The 17,113-nt window shown below is 36.5% G+C and overlaps 1 protein-coding gene across 4 annotated transcripts in view; it reads right to left on the reverse strand.

Moving 5' to 3' along the window:
- The window catches only part of b3galt1b (beta-1,3-galactosyltransferase 1b), a 173,770-nt gene extending 159,730 nt beyond the window's left edge, over positions 1-14,040 (reverse strand). For 2 of the 4 annotated variants that reach the window (XM_039683672.2, XM_039683668.2), the window contains exon 1: positions 13,958-14,040. The gene's annotated coding sequence lies outside the window, so the exon portion shown is untranslated. The remainder of the gene's footprint in view (positions 1-13,957) is intronic. The other 2 variants (XM_039683670.2, XM_089133431.1) reach the window with 2 other exon arrangements.
- Between the last annotated feature and the right edge of the window lie 3,073 nt (positions 14,041-17,113).

A 17,113-nucleotide genomic window follows, 5' to 3' on the forward strand; every position in this document is an offset into this window, starting at 1 on the left:
AAGCATCTGCCAAATGCATAATGGTACAGAAAACATGTCCTCCACCCTTTTGAAACATGGGACTACTGTTACAGAAGTTTTCAAATTTGAAAAGACGTTCACAAACGACCACATTTGGTCCCACCGACGTCAACATTAGACGTGCAAAAGACGTTGAATAAAGACGTCGCCTGGCGTCACAAAACAACCCCTTCTTCAGTGGACTTTCAGTGGATGTCCAAAAATCACAGTGAAAAGACGTCACTCTGACACATTGTGCAGTGGTATACATCGACTTACAATAGGTTAAATGACACGCCTGCCATAGCCTGACATGGTCTGTATCGCTTTAACTTGAACTATGTAACTTCGTGTTTCACGCAGTAACCGAAGCACAAAAAAACTACAAAATTTGACTGCTTTACGGCATACGTCACTTCCCCCACCACTTCCTCAAATTGTCTGTGGCCACTGTTGATTCCAAAGCCGGTGCTGAATTAGGGCCTGCTTACATATCATGTATTTTGCGTGGTCAAGTTCGTTATTTCAAATGTAGGCGCGCGGTATGCGCCCTCATAATGGAAGCTTGCGTCCGCACTGCATCGGGATAAAAACATCTCAACTTTTCAGAATGCCGCAAGCGCACCATAGGCAACCGCCCTAACACTTTGGAAAAAGGACCTAGCGTTTTCTACGTGTTTTTGGCACTATAAACAGCGAGCGAGCGCGTGCGACAGTACGATGTGATAGACTCAATTAGTTGTAATGGACAATTCCGCTTCCAACCTGTAGGGCGACCACAGATGAAAAGTTTCTTGGTGATGCTTTAACATATTGGGTTTGATGCAACTGGCTGTATTTTTAACTGAATGCTGCCCAGCAATCTCATCTGACAGCCTTTCTATAATGCTCTACAGAAACCAATTCCCCACTGCACTCATGCTGACCGAATGTCACACTCTATTTCAAATATCTCAGCTCCATCTACACTGCATTACAGACGTGTTAAACACACTAGATGTTGCAACACCTCCAAAAGATCCCATAAGCCGCTCTATTCATGAAATGGTTCTATTTAGAACCAGAAATGGTTCCATCCCCCGCTTCATATATGGAACTCTCTACATAGAACCATTTTTTCTGGTAAAAGGTTCTATTGGCCAAGTATGGAACCCTAGGGTTCTATATAGAACCCAGAGGAACCCTAGAACCTTTTAGTGGTTCCAAATACGTAGCACTGATAGAACCTTTTAAGGTTCTATATAGAACCTTTTCTTCTAAGAGTGCACTTTCTATTTGCTTGAGCATCTATAATGCAGAACGATAAACGTTTTCTTTGTTTCAGATCGTTCTCCTAAAACTCTTTAGAAGAAATTCTACAGTTGTCATGCAATAAGAGCATTAGGCTAAACAATTATGGATAGCAGCAGTTCACACAGTATAATTTGGTCTTAGAAGAACCAGATGAGAAATGTTTGAGCTTATATTAAGTTCTCTGACTTCTGATTCTACTTTTTTAGGAATCTCTTTTTTCTTAGGAGAAACATCTGAGAAGCAGAAAAATCTCACTTTGCTCTCAATTTAATCTCTCTGCTGCCTTGAAGAAAGAATTCCTCTAACAAATGCTCCACTCAGCTGCATTTTTCAATGTGGTAATCGATTATTTGGACTGCTGGTTTATATAAATGACACCAGAACATTGTTTTTGCACTCTTCAAATTCCACTAAACTAATAATCGAAATGACTACCAATGCTATTTTTCAGTTATACAACCATGAAATTAGCACCAGTAAAGGACAGCTGGAAAACGTCATATCTAAAACTGCTCATCCAGCACTTGTGCAGTACAGACAATGAAAGACATTTAGGGACAGATTTACTTAACTGGGGAAGTTAACATGAGAAGAGCACAATTCCAAAAAAACGTTATCTTCGGATAATGTTCATATTAAAGGGATATTTCAGGATTTAGCATTAAAGGGATAGTTCACTTTGAAATTAATTTTTGGTATGTTTTAGCTTACCTCAAGGGCATCCAAGATGTAGGTGTCTTTGTTTCCACAGTATTTTCAATTTTGACATTTTTCAGTCAAACCGTTGTTGTCTATCAGTCATACACTGGAGGCTAAGGGGGTCCACCAAAAAGCATGCACAGAGAAGTCAAAATTAAACATGATTTAATGACTCGTAAATGTAAGTACACATTGATGGCCTAAGACACGAAACGAGCGGTTTGTGTGAGAAAACGAACAGTATTTATATCGTTTTTACCTCGTGTAATCACAGTGACGTCCAAGTGATCTGAATCAGTTGTTCAATGTCCAACTGAACCGAACTGAATCAGTTCAATGTTACGCCAGAAGTGATCGCTTGCGTGTGACGTCACTCAATATTTACACTGAGATTTCGGAAGTTTTACCTTTTACTAAACATTTTTAGATATACCGAAATCGTTTTCCATTGCGGTTTCTCGTATATCTAGATATGTTTAGTGAAAGGTAAAACTTCCGAAATCTCTGTATAAACAAAGAGTGACGTCAGCGCGCAAGCGATCACTTCCGGCGCATGCGCAGACCGAAACGCCCGTGCCGTCAAATCATTTTGTCATGGCTATTATTACAAGAGGTAAAAACGATATAAATACTGTTCGTTTTCTCACACAAACCGCTCGTTTCGTGTCTTAGGCCATCAATGTGTACTTACATGTACGAGTCGTTAAATCATGTTTAATTTTGACTTCTCAGTGCATGCTTTTTGGTGGACCCCCTTTGCCTCCAGTGTATGACTGATAGAAAACAACGGTTTGACTGAAAAATGTCAAAATTGAAAATACTGCGGAAACAAAGACACCTACATCTTGGATGCCCTTGAGGTAAGCTAAAACATATCAAAAAATAATTTCAAAGTGAACTATCCCTTTAAGCTTTGTAGTAGTAAACCTGTAGTATTTTCGAATTACCGTGCTTTCCACCCTTATATCCTCCTGAGACGAGAGATTTATGTATTTTTGTCTGGAAAAAATCCTCCGATGACGCAAAAATCGTCATTTTGCATCATCTGAGGATTTTTTGGCCAGAGGCTAAAGACTACAGTCAGTAGTCGGGTCTGTCCCGCATGTTCTCAATCTCAACCCGCCCACAGAGGGTGATCTCACTCACAGAATGAACACATGAACATGATCCTCGGGTTTTGTTCCAGTGTTGCCGTCATTACAACAAAAGAGAGACACAAGAGTCAATTAAACATTGTTATTCTAATCATTTTCTCTATGCTCTCAGTCTTTCGGTCCCTCCATACTTCGAAAATCTCATCTTCGCTGTTCAGACTTAGAAAAACGCCCCACCGGGGAACATGAGATTAGAGATATCACAGCCGGTTTTATCCGATAACATCAAATCAGACTCTCAACCTGGAGATTATCACGGCTACACCAGCAGGCAAAATACAGTGCGATAAGTCGCTCTTAATTTTTCCTCAATACAAATCATAACTGGATTAGGACAACTGCGTCTCTTTGTCTTTTATCTCTCATCTCCGTCAGCCTATTGACATCATTTTATTTCATATATTTTTAGCTGTGATATTTCAAAGGCGGCTCACTGACACATCTGTCATCGCTTTCATCCGTTAGAGAGTAACAAAGTCACAGCATTTCTCCGTGAGGAATCGCACCCGTGCACCTGCGAGATCATCCGTGAGATCAGAGGCAGAATTGCTCGCATACGCATACGCATAGTGACACGACAGCGGCGCGCTGACCTGCTCTGTGCTCCGGCTCTCGGGATAAATAATCTGGCTCCTCTTCTCTGGCGGTACACAGAGATCCACACCAATTTAACCAAACGCCCACATGAACCAGCTCTCAACGAGAATCTGTTTAGAGGGTCGACGACGTCCCGGGGAGGAGAATAAGGCGATGTTCTCCACATGGGATGTTTTCTTCTGACTGATGTGGCCAGATGCTGTCAGATCCTGTAGCGACAGGACATAAAGCGATGGATAGCGAATGCACTCAAACTGAACTGTTAGCAGCAGGAGGGAAAACAACTAGATGAAGGCAATCTAATGAAACAAATCTGTACTGAATTTAAGCAAGATCTCTGAGGGACTGTAAGCTACATTAGTCAGGGAATGCTCAGACAGATGGCAACAAAACTGGCTTTTCTCTCCCGAAGTGTGCTCGGATTCGAAGAGTGAGGCTAAAATGTGGAAGAAATTCCTTCTCGGTCATGGCATGAAACCTTCTCGTCTTGCATCGTTTGCAGGATGATTTGAGACGTTGTGACATGTCAGATAATTTAACCGTGAGAGGATATTTTTTTCTTCTTCCATGAAATCAGTCACTGTGAATCACCTACGTTCAAAGTCAACCGCACACACACACACTGTCAAATTACAATAAAAAGAAAGTATGAGTCCATTAAAATATATTTTTAAGACCATCATTTTTTATTTGTTGTGACATTATTTGCACAACAATTGGATATTTTCCACATTACTGTATTTATTATAGTTTTTTTGTCATTTGTCATTAAATTAATTCAATAATAATAATAGTTCAAATCAGCACAATTTTGGAGGAAATATGCTAAACTGTTAATAGAATATGCTACTAAAATTGTCTTTACTATATGCAAAATATATTTAGGCTATTTTTTTATATATATATTTTGGGGTGTAATATGGCCATTTTAATTTATATTTTACCTAAATGTAAATAAATAAAATGTACTGTTATTTTGCTTTTTTCCCTTAACATCGTGCATTGAATAAAGATAGATGAATAAATACAAAAACAAATGAATCAATTAATAACATTTTTATATTAAAATGTTTTAAAAAAAGTTTTGTTAGTTGTTTTCCTAAACATTATTTAAATTAATAAAATGTAAAGTGTGGGTGTGTAATGTAAGTATATATATATATATATATATATATATATATATATATACTAGGGCTGTCAAACGATTAATTGCGATTAATCGCATCCAAAATAAAAGTTTGTTTTTACATAATATATGTGGGTGCACTGTGTATAATTATTTTATATATATATATATATATATATATATATATATATATATATATATATATATATATATATACACTTGCATGCTTGTATATATTTAAGAAATATTTTCATGTACCGTTCATAGATTTATATAAAATTTATATTATATATAAATATAAATATTTTATATATAAATAATATGTTTTCAATATCCATGCATGTGTGTGTATTTATATATATATAGAAAATAATTATACACAGTGCACCCACATATATTACGTAAACACAAACTTTTATTTTGGATGCAATTAATCGCGATTAATCGCTTGACAGCCCTAAAATATGCTATTTAAATTAACTTGCCTTGTCTTGCCTTAAGCTGCCTGAAACAACAAGTCTGTTTGTTGGAGATCTGTACATCCAACTAATTGCAGACGAGATCAGTTTCCATGAAACCCGAGTTTCCGTCATCATGTTCACAAAAATGTTTAGCAATGCCATTTAGTGATGCTTGCAGAGCAGAAAAATCTCACACTTTAGCTTTGAATGAAATAAAAAACATAACTTCAATTCTTGTTCAGATAGCCTTAAAAGCATATACTGTACTTACAAAGTCTTTTCCAATCCCGGGTACATTATCGCTGAGTGGCTGTGACATTATTTAGACTTGCTGTGTGTGAGACATTCAGGCCTATCCAATACTTTTGTTCAGTGATGCTCTGCAGGAGCATAGAGGGGTTAGTGGTTCAAATCCAGACTGTGAAATATTATTGACGTACCCTGAAGCAAACAAGGCGTTTAATCTGAACTGCTTCAGTAGATAGCCATTTACATAAATGGGCAAAACTGTAATCCTTTTCCTTGGATAAGAGCTTCACTTACTGAGAGCAAAGAGAGGGGGTGATGTGAAAGTAAAAAGTACATTATGCTCTAAGTGTGTGGCCCTGGCATTGTAAAAAGCCTCTGATACATTCAGGTATAGTTTCGCTTGCTGGTGTGACTCAGATCAGAGAGGTCGAATTGCTTGGATGCATTTACAGCATGACACACATTTAACCTTTTCATCCTCAACTCAGTTAAACCAGAAGTTGTGGTGGCACAAAACAATTTGTTTGTTAAATAGTTTGTTAAGTGGCCATGACAAAACTGTTAAAAAAATTTAAGACGAGTTAAATTGTTAGTTTTTTTTTTCTTTTATAGACCATTTTGCAAGATGTAAACAAAACTGGTCCAGAAGCACTTCCTGTTTCAGTTTTTTAACACTACATAAAAGCTGGGATAAAATACAACCAACAGAACATTTAAAACTGAATCAAAAAGTTAAACATCTTTAAGATGTTTTCTTTACATGTGAAATAAAGAAAACAGTTACAAACTGAAACAGGAAGTGTTTCTGGACCAGTGTTGTTTACATCTTGCAAAATGGTCTTTAAGAACTTTAATTTAGCATATTCAACATCAACTTTGTTTAGCATCTCTTTTATTGTCAATGTTTCACAATATTCTGTTTTTGTTAATGTATTTTTGGTCAAATAAATGCAGCCTTGGTGAGACTTATGGAAATCTGAGAGATATGTCCCTCCATTGATAGCTACGCAACTACCACTTTGACACTTCAAAAAGTTCATAAAGAGATCGTAAAACTAATCCCAATGAATTGAGTGGTTTAGTCCAAATTTTCTGAAAAGGCTTTATATAATCGACATATTTAGGCCCTGTTCACACGGAGGCGCGTTTAGCTGTATACGTACAAATTTTGTAACGTACCGGCGTTTCGTCCAGACGGATCTGGCGTTTTGGGAGACTGAAACCGGGTCCCAGAGTGGATAAATCTGAACCCGAAACCCTTGCGTTTTCATGTGTACGGCCAATCCGTACATTTTGTGAAACGATGATGTCATCACACCACGTGTTAGCATTAGTCCCACACCGCTACGTCACACGTTACAGCAACAACAATGGCGGACTATTTGCTTGTGTTCGTGCTGGAGAAGCTACTGAGTCTATTAGCTTTACTAAAGCAAAGTCTTCTGCTGCTATGCTAAACGGTGAGCAATCTTCGTCTTCACCTTGCTGTTGCGTTGGATTCGTATCGAGCGAATGCTCCGAAACTTCTTTTTAGTGTATCTATGTGGCTGCCACATACTGGTCTGGCATGTACATCGTTTTCAGTCGGTTTCTTGTGTACGCATATTTCTTGAGACGACGCCGTGTTTGCGAAAAATAATTTTAGAATGAGCAAAAAAAAAAAAAGAGCGGATACGGAAAACTCGGATACGGCTTTGTGTGGATGTGGCCTTAGTTTAGGCTTTTATTCACATATAAACATTGATCAGCGAACATAAACAGAAGTTTAACCGAACCTGCTTGACGCACAAGAATATAACTCATTGGTTCTTACCAAGCGTGCCGCACAAGCCCTAAAAAAATTAAGCCAAAATGTCTCTGTAAAAAATATTTTCAAAATTTGTTATCTAAACATATTTTCTTTTGTCAAATCAACTTTATAATAATTTATTTAGCTGAGATAACTTATTATTTTGAGTTTCTGATGATTAAATTAATCTACTTAATTGTATTAACTCACTTTTTCCAGTTCAATCAACTTAAAATTTTAAGGCAACCCAGGTTACTTACTTTAAGTTAAACCAACAATATTTTTTTACAGTGTAGTAATCACAACATTTTTTCTTTTGTCAAATCAACTAAAATCATTTATTTAGTTCAGATAACATAGAATTTTGAGTTTCTGATGATTAAATCATTCTCCTTCATTGTATTAACTCACTTTTTCCAGGTCAATGAACTTAAAATTAAGGCAACCAGGTTACTTACTTTTTTAAGTTAAACCATCAATATTTTTTTACAGTGTAGTATAGGTCATAAACCCCACCTCCCCATGTTATTCAACAGCACGTGAGACCAACTAAACTATTAAATTACACTTCAAATATCGTTTTTCCAAATATGGTTTCTTTCAAGTGTTTGTTTTTAAAATAAGTTTGTTTTTGTTAGTTATTTCATGCGGTGGCGTGACGTCATGATTGACAGCAAAGTAGTCACTGAAGCACCAACAGAATTTTTTCGGGATCTTCAGAGGACTGAGGAGATTGGAGCTTTAAATGTAAAATCTACATTTCTATAATTAATTTTACAAAGTGTGGGCGTGTGCTTTCGATTGATTCTGCGAGAGTGAGGGCGGGGCCTTGATTTAGCGGCTTTACTTCCTGTGCATGTCGGGTCCCGACTCCGAGATCGCTTCTGCGCAGACTCAAGTTACAAGACGTCAGCGCCATATCAAGACACTCGCGGATTCACTTCAGACCAATGGAAGAGAGCGAAGGGGCGTCGTCCATCTTTTTTTACAGTCTGTGGTTCTTACAGAAGCTCAAATGATTACAGAAATGATTCTGATTCTGTTTACAGAATATGTCAAAAAAGCCTAAATTAAATCCGTTCATCATATAAAGCGATCGAGTCTCTTCAGAAAATTTGTGAAAACGTGAAAAATGAATGACAGAATTTTCATTTTTGGGTGAACTATCCCTTTAAATACATTCACTCTTCCTGAATCAGCCTAGAGCAAAGCTTGAAATAATCCATATCAACAATATGATCTCCATTGTAAACATCTGGCATCGGATAAGACTATTATGAGATAGCTAATTGATAATTAAGAGGTTATGGGATGTTGCCTATCCCAGAAGTACTGTCAGGAGAATCCCTCAGGAGAGCAAATACAATAGCGGCGACCCCTGTTTTATTTGCAGATCATTAGAAGCAACTTTCAGTAGTCGGAAAGATGATCATTATCGGCTGCCCTCCACTTAACACCCGCTCTGTCTGCTGCTGAAGTTTTCCCCGGAGAACACCTTTAAACGGAGAGCGAGGAGACGGCGTCCCAGGTCTGTCTAACAGAACAAATTAGAGAAGACTGGAAATATATCAGTATAATGAGCTGATTTAACACACGGGAGAAGGTTCAAAACCAAAACCTGATAACAAGTACGAGAGCTGCGAATGTGTTTCGGCTGGGGAGTCTAATTTCCTCAAAACACACTCGGAATGTTAGTGCTGGAATGTGAAAGTGCGGGAAGAGTGGGAAATGGAAATTTGCTCGAGCTGTTTCATTAGAACAGTGGCACAACAAGCTCAAATAAGTGAAAGTCATTCCTCGCTCATGCTTAGAATTAATTTCACACATCGATATTCCCAGTCTGCGCTCGTGCTGAGGCATAATGCCCGTGCATGTCAATGCACAGTAATCAATCAGATCTGCCTGTTATTGAGGCTTTTCTAAGACTTGATCAATACGTCAATGCCGAGCCGACAGACTCCAGGCCTCAATTAAAACATGAGCGGCGCAGATATAGATATGCTCTGAGATACTGTCCGCTTCAGGTGCGTGTCGGGCTTCCATACACTCTCAGATAAAAAGGTACAAAAGCTGTCACTGGGGCTGTACCTTTTCAAAAGATACACTTTTGTACCTAAAGGCTGCATATTGGTACCTTACTGGTGCATATTAGCACCTAAAATGTACATATGAACACCCAAAATGAACATATTGGCTCCTAAAATGTACATATTAACACCTGAAATGTACATATTAGCAACTAAAATGTACATATTAACACCTGAAATGTACATATTAGCAACTAAAATGTACATATTAACACCTGAAATGTACATATTAGCAACTAAAATGTACATATTAACACCTCAAATGTACATATTAGCACCCTAAATGTACTTATGAATGAACACCTGAAATGAACATAGCACCTGAAATGTACATATTAACACCTGAAATGTACAAATTAGCACCTATAATGTACATATTAGCACACAAAATGTACATATTGGCATCCTAAAATGTACATATGAACACCTAAAATGTTAGCACCCAAAATGTACATATTAGCACCCAATATTGGCACCTAAAATGTACATATTAACACCTGAAATGTACATATTAGCACCAAAAATGTATATGAACACCTGAAATGTACATATCAGCACCTAAAATGTACATATGAACACCTAAAATGTTAGCACCCAAAATGTACATATTAGCACCCAAAATGTATATTAACACCTGAAATGTACTTATTAGCACCCAAAATGTACATATTAGCACCCAAAATGTACATATTGGCACCTAAAATGTACATATTAGCACCTGAAATGTACTTATTACCACCCAAAATGTACATATTACCACCCAAAATGTACATATTAGCACCCAAAATGTACATATTGGCACCTAAAATGTAAATCTTAGCACCTGAAATGTACATATTATCACTTAAAATGGACATATTGGCACCTAAAATCGACAAAAGTTTACCTCTTGAAAAGGTACAGCCCCAGTGACAGCTTTTGTTCCTTTTTTTCTGAGAGTGTATAGGGAGGGAAACATGCTCACCTAATCATTAAGGGATTACACTTTCCAACAGAATTCATTTCGCAATGATAGAAATGAGTGCATCGAGGCCACAAGTCAAGCATAAAACTGTGTTTATTACCCTTAAAATCAGTCCTCTGGGGAATACAGGAGACCACAGAGAGCATTTCGACATCCGCGACTGTAACATAAAGTACTAAAAGACACCTGGGACACAATGAGAAACCTCTGATCTGTAGACGTCCCCTCCGGGAGTCGACTTACAGAACACATTTTTAACAATACAACACTGCCTCTGCCAAGAAAACCCTGCCAAGGTCACAAAAGCAAATTTAAAGCGTCAGCACAATTCATATTGGATTTCAAATAAACCCGAGAGAAAGCACGAGCTGGCAACAAGACAAGTGACTTACTGTCTTTGATTTGCCCGGAAGAACGTCTGTGAGGAACGATCCTCATCAAACACCTCTTTTGCTTTCCCAACTGCAACTTGAGGACAACAGTAAAGAGAACAAAAGCAAATAAAGGACACAGCAGCACAGACGAGTGCCCGCCGAAACACACGGCTGAATCAGATCATGCACAACGGCATATGGGCACAAGTGTGTATGAAATATACTTGAGCAATTAACAATGTGCTAATATAATGCAGTTACGGCCAACTATTTTAGGTTAGTTCACCCAAAAATGAAAATTCTGTCCTTAATTACTCACCGTCATGTCGTTCCAAACCATCATTTTTACACAAATGAAGATCTTTGTGATGAAATCTGAGAGATTTCTGCCCCTCCATCGACAGCTACGCAACTACCACTGATGCTTCAAAAAGTTCATAAAGAGATTGTAAAACGAATCCATATGGATTAAGCAATTTAGTCCAAATTAGAAAGAGATTCTATCGCTTTATATGATGAACAGATTGAATTTAGGCTTTTATTCACGTATAAACACTGATCAGCGAAAATAAACAAGCTCAACCGAACCTGCTTGACACGCGAGAATGAACCTCATTGGATCTTACAGAAGCTCAAATGTGATGCGTAACACGAGAATGAACCTCATTGGTTCTTACAGAAGCTCAAATGTGATGCGTTACACGAGAATGAACCTCATTGGTTCTTACAGAAGCTCAAATGTGATGCGTAACACGAGAATGAACCTCATTGGATCTTACAGAAGCTCAAATGTGATGCGTTACACGAGAATGAACCTCATTGGTTCTTACAGAAGCTCAAACATGATGCGTTACACAAGAATGAATTGGTCCTCACACATCAAGTGAACATGCTTGAGCTTCCGTTTAGCACAACTGATGTGTGTGTTGATACTGATAAATGTTTATATGTGAATAAAAGCCTAAATTAAATCAGTTCATCATATAAAGCGATCAAGTCTCTTCAGAAAATGTGGACTAAACCGCTCTATCTTTACGATCTCTTTATGAACTTTTTGAAGCTTCAAAGTGGTAGTTGCGTAGCTGTCAATGAGAGAAATCTCTCAGATTTCATAAAAGAAATCTGAAGATGAACGAAAGTCTGCGGGTTTGAAACGAGACGAGGGTAATTAATTAATGACAGAATTTTAATTTTGGGTGAACTAACCCTTTTAACATTAAAATTACCATTTTACCTTTATATTTCTCTCTCTGTTTTTTTTTCTCCTAGTTAACATAATATACGTTTACATTTGTTTTCCCATTATGCATCAAATATTATATTTTTTAATTGTAGACCAATATACTTTTCCTTAAACCCTGAAAACTTTGCCAAAATGACATCAGCATTATTTCAAGAAGTGAATTATTCAAGGACAAGTTTTTAAATGGGTGCATCTTCGGCTTTCTCAACCTCAATTCTAAAAGATTAGAAATATCAGCACTAAACTCTCTTTCAAAGACGCAGCAGTTCGATTAATCTAATCGATTAATCTAATCGATTAACTATTCTGAAAGCTAAATTATGTCACAATATATATTACAAAAAGTGTTCATTTAGCTGGAGGTGCATGCCACCGTGGCATTTTATAGCAAATAAAATGTTTATATTTTTCGTTAATGTTAAAGTCACCATGAAATAAAAATTGACAATTCTTGTTTTATATGGAATATTTCAGCGTTTATTCTAAATCATTTATCCGTTCACATCATTTTTAATGTATGTGTCCTGCTCTTTTTTTTTCTTTTCATGAGAAGTTGTTTCACTCAGATATACAGTACATCTCAACGGAGAAAGAAACATGACTGCAATTTCCATTTCACGCTGACTAAATAAACCTCCTAATCTAATTGTAAAAGCCACCCATTTCATAGTAATGACTCATTGTTATGTTCTGCAAGATGTTTAGGCGAAAGGTTTTGAAAAGAGAGCTTATTTCACCGTAGACTGCTTATTCATATTAAAATGTCACTATCAATGAGCATATCCCTAAAAGGTCTGTAAGTTCAAATGACGCAAGTCATTTATCAAATAGTGGCACAAATCCAAACCTGCTAGTAGTAGCCGGTGATCATAAATGTGCACTTTTTAAAAGACCTGTGAGTAAAGCAGCTAGATTTTACTCTTCATTAATTGAAAGCTAATCCCTTCAAATCAATTGGCTATAATGTGGGGTAATAAATTATGCATCATAGCATGAACGAGATAGTCAAAACACTGTTGAAAATCAAAGATCTGGTCAATTTTGCATTCCCACATTCTCACAGATGCAACGTGTGGTTTAAAAGACATCTAAAATCATACTTGCACAGATAAAAAATGTCAACAGCAAATACAACACAGGCAGATGACTTTGAGAGCAGGCGATGTAAAACACCTCAACCGGAAGACTAGAACAAATATAAGATATAAATGTAAAAACATGAGGATCGATTTGTTTGGTCGATTAATTGATATTAAAATGTAGTGAAAATGACTTAAAGTTCATCAAACGACAGATCTCGGTATCACCCACACAGCCACAAAAACACCATCAGCGTAACACCATACTAAAGTAATGCTACTAACTTGAAATACAATTAAATAACCCAACATGCAACATAAACATCCCAATGTACATGACTGATTAGTTCGCAGAGGGAATTCAGGGAACTCTTTTCCCCAAATGATAAGGTCATTCTTACTTTTTGTTCATAAGAGCCCTCCTACAAACAATATTATACGATAACGGTATAACATTATCTTGTTAAATATAATATAAATTGTCTCTGAAAATTGCAAGGTATTTAAAAAAAATGATTTACGTCAATAACTAATGAAAAATAGACATTGAAAGCATCGTTCTCGTGTTAAAAGTCCTTCATTGTTGTACAGTGTAGTTCGAAGCTTTAATTACTCACTTCCAGCACCGCGGACAGCGTCACTGGCGCTCGAGACTCCGAGCCTCTGACACCTCCATCACTAATAATCGCCAGCTTTGACCCGGCACATACTTCAGCTCACTAAACAAACTCCAAGATTCACAACAAAACCACAGCACCCGTCAGAACTCATTTCCCCTCCAAACGGCTGGTGTGAGCAGCTAACGGTTCTTCAGCGAAAAGTAAGAGACGCTTTTCACCTACCGGTTTGATAGCCTCCATCCTCAGGACTCGCGCCGCCGTGAACGAGTGTGTGAGAGTGTGTGAGAGAATGAGCCCGAATCCTCTGCGCCACGAAACTTGATTGTGGAAGCCGTTACGTGACAAGCGCGCCGTCCAATCACATCGCGCTATCAGAGACACACAGCCAATCAGCAGTAAGACAAGCTGTTCTGTTTTGCATAGCATGTTTGATTGACGTTATTAAAAAAGAAATCGCTGTCAAATTATTTTAGAAATTTAAAAGAAATACATAAAACAAACATATATGTGTTTAACTATAATTTAAGTATATAGCACTGGGCAAAATATTAATTCTTGTATTATTCTAATATGGAACGCAACATTTAACACATCTTTATTAATTAATTAATTTATTAATTAATTTATTTATTTATTTATTTTTTAAAGCAAGTTTATTTACACTTAAACGTCCTTAAATGCAAAAGTACTGATTTCACTTTCTTAAACCATAACCCTAACCCTAATTTAAGAAAGTGAAATCAGTACTATTGCATTTAAAGACGTTTAAGTGTTAATTAATTAATTAAAGTTATTTAATTAGTTATTTAAAGATAATTGCATTAAAACAATAAATTAAATAATTAAAATAATGAGGACAGGCTTTGATCTGGCTTTGATATATATATATATATATATATATATATATATATATATATATATATATATATACGTAATTATATAATAACATTTACAAATTATAAAATGCAATTTATTTATATATATATAAATATATATATATATATATATATATATATATATATATATATATATTATCAAAGCCAGATCAAAGCCTGTCCTCATTATTGTAATTATTTAATTTATTGTTTTAATGCAATTATCTTTAATGTAATATATGGTATTATTTCAGTGACCTGTGACTTTTATCATTAAGAGGAAAAAAGAGGAAAAAGTGCAGTTTTTAACTTACCAGCCTAAACATGTAATGGAGTGTTTTTTTTTTCCCAGTTGGTTTGTTCACTGGAGGCACTAAAGGGATGATTTATGCAAGTCTGCCCTGAAACAATATATATAGACGTCAGTGTTGTACGAAATCGACTTGAATTACTCTGGAGTTACTTTGACCTTTTCTGACCCTTATAGTCAATTCAGGAAAAGAATCTGCAACAGCACCACCTGTGCTAATAATAATTTGTCACATTTACATCATGCAGTGCATATGTGAGCAGATGGATGTGTGTGAAGTCAGGTCTGTCAGGTGCACCTGCATTAACAACGCTAATCTAATAGAGTTAACTGCCTTAGACAGACTATCTACTGTACACACACACACACACACACACACACACACAATACTGCATCGATAGCTGCACAACTACTTTAGAACGATTATTGTAAAACACTACACTATATTTAGACTATATTTTTAGGCATAAGAAAGAGGTTATACTGTATATGTGGGTCCTCCTGATAATGCGCATGTTTCCAGCTCCACCATCTGAGAGAGGTATTAGTCAGCCCTTTTATTCATCTGGAGAAGGCAGGACAAGTGGATTATGCTTACTCCCGAGTTTATAGCCTCAAAGGATGTCATTATTACAAGAGTATTATTCTAATTTTCTGTTTAATGCTTTAGAAAAGTTTTGAGATGACGCTAATGCACAAAGCTTATTTGGGAGAGGGAAAGTCATTTAAAGGAGTAGTTCACTTTTCAAAAAACGTTTGCTGATAATTTACTCACCCCCATGTCATCCAAGATATCCATGTCATTCTTTCTTCAGTCGAAAAGAAATTAAGGTTTTTGATGAAAACATTCCAGGATTTTTCTCCATATAATGGACTTCAGTGGGAACCAAACGGTTCAAGGTCCAAAAGACACTTTCAGGAGAGTCACCAACGTGCATCACAGAACAGAGCAAGGCGAGCATTTGAGCTTATAAAACTTAAACTTTGTTATTTATTTATTAAATGAGAGATCCTTTCGCTTGATAAGACCCTTATTCATCGTCTGGAATCGTTTAAAGCCCTTTGAACAGTTTGCAGTTTGCACTGAAACTGTCTTTTGGACCTTGAACCGTTTGGTTCCCATTGAAGTCCATTATGTGGAGAAAAATCCTGGAATGTTTTCATCAAAAACTTAATTTCTTTTCCTTAATTTCAAGGAAAAGCATGAATGTGTTGAGTGAGTTAAGCTGGAATCAAGACAAAGAAGTTTTTATTTGAGAAACACTGTTCTGATCACTACGTCACTATGTGTTATTTCAGAGTTTAAATTAATTGCACGAGTGGGTGTCAAAACAGAGTTAACTTGCTGTTTGTAGCAACTGATCTCACAAAAGATTCTATTTTTTGTGCTAAAAGATTTGAACTAGGCCAACGGATGATGATTGTTAAAATGAGGATGAATTAAAGCAATTTTGCACGATTGCCATAGTAACAAAGCAGCCGTGCACTGCCATGTTTAGCTCTGTTTTCTTATTTTAAAAGAACACGTCACCAAAAAAAAAAAAAATATATATATATATATGACACTTTATCTTCCATGGTAAAAGTTTAACTTTTAATAATGTACTGGTCGATCTTTCCCACGCTATTACATAAAAATTTGGATTGGAGCTTTGAAGCTTCAAATAAAGAAAGACTCCATATGAAACTATTATTGCAAATCATATGAGGTCATTTTGTGTGAGGAAGACAAGATATATAGATGAAATATTTATTCCATGCAACATTCACGAGTGATTTCTGGTCTGTGAAAAATACATCCATATGAATCAAAGACTTGGTTGATCTGATCTGACAGTATCGATAACTTCAGACGACTATATTTGAGTTTTACAATACTTTCTGAAGCCTGAAAGCTCATGTAAATGCATGCCTGCATGACAAAAATCACAGTGAAGACTGACATGAGGATGAGTCAAAAAGGACAACTGTTTCATCTTTTGTGTGAACTATTCCTTCAAAGTTATTTTGAATAAAACTTGAGCTTGGTAGAGAAGAGAAGGTGAGCCCCATTCTTCTCTGTGTGTCGTCTGACTGGAAGATGGGCTTTGCTCAATGATTCATGTGCTCTTGGAGGTTTTATGAAAGCACAAAGACGCATCATATTTATCCAGCCAGACGCGTGTGTATGTGTGTGTGTGTGTAGAAGAGTAC

This window comes from Pimephales promelas, chromosome 7 (genome assembly GCF_988280905.1).
Source record: "Pimephales promelas chromosome 7, fPimPro1.hap1.1, whole genome shotgun sequence".
NCBI lineage: Eukaryota > Metazoa > Chordata > Actinopteri > Cypriniformes > Leuciscidae > Pimephales > Pimephales promelas.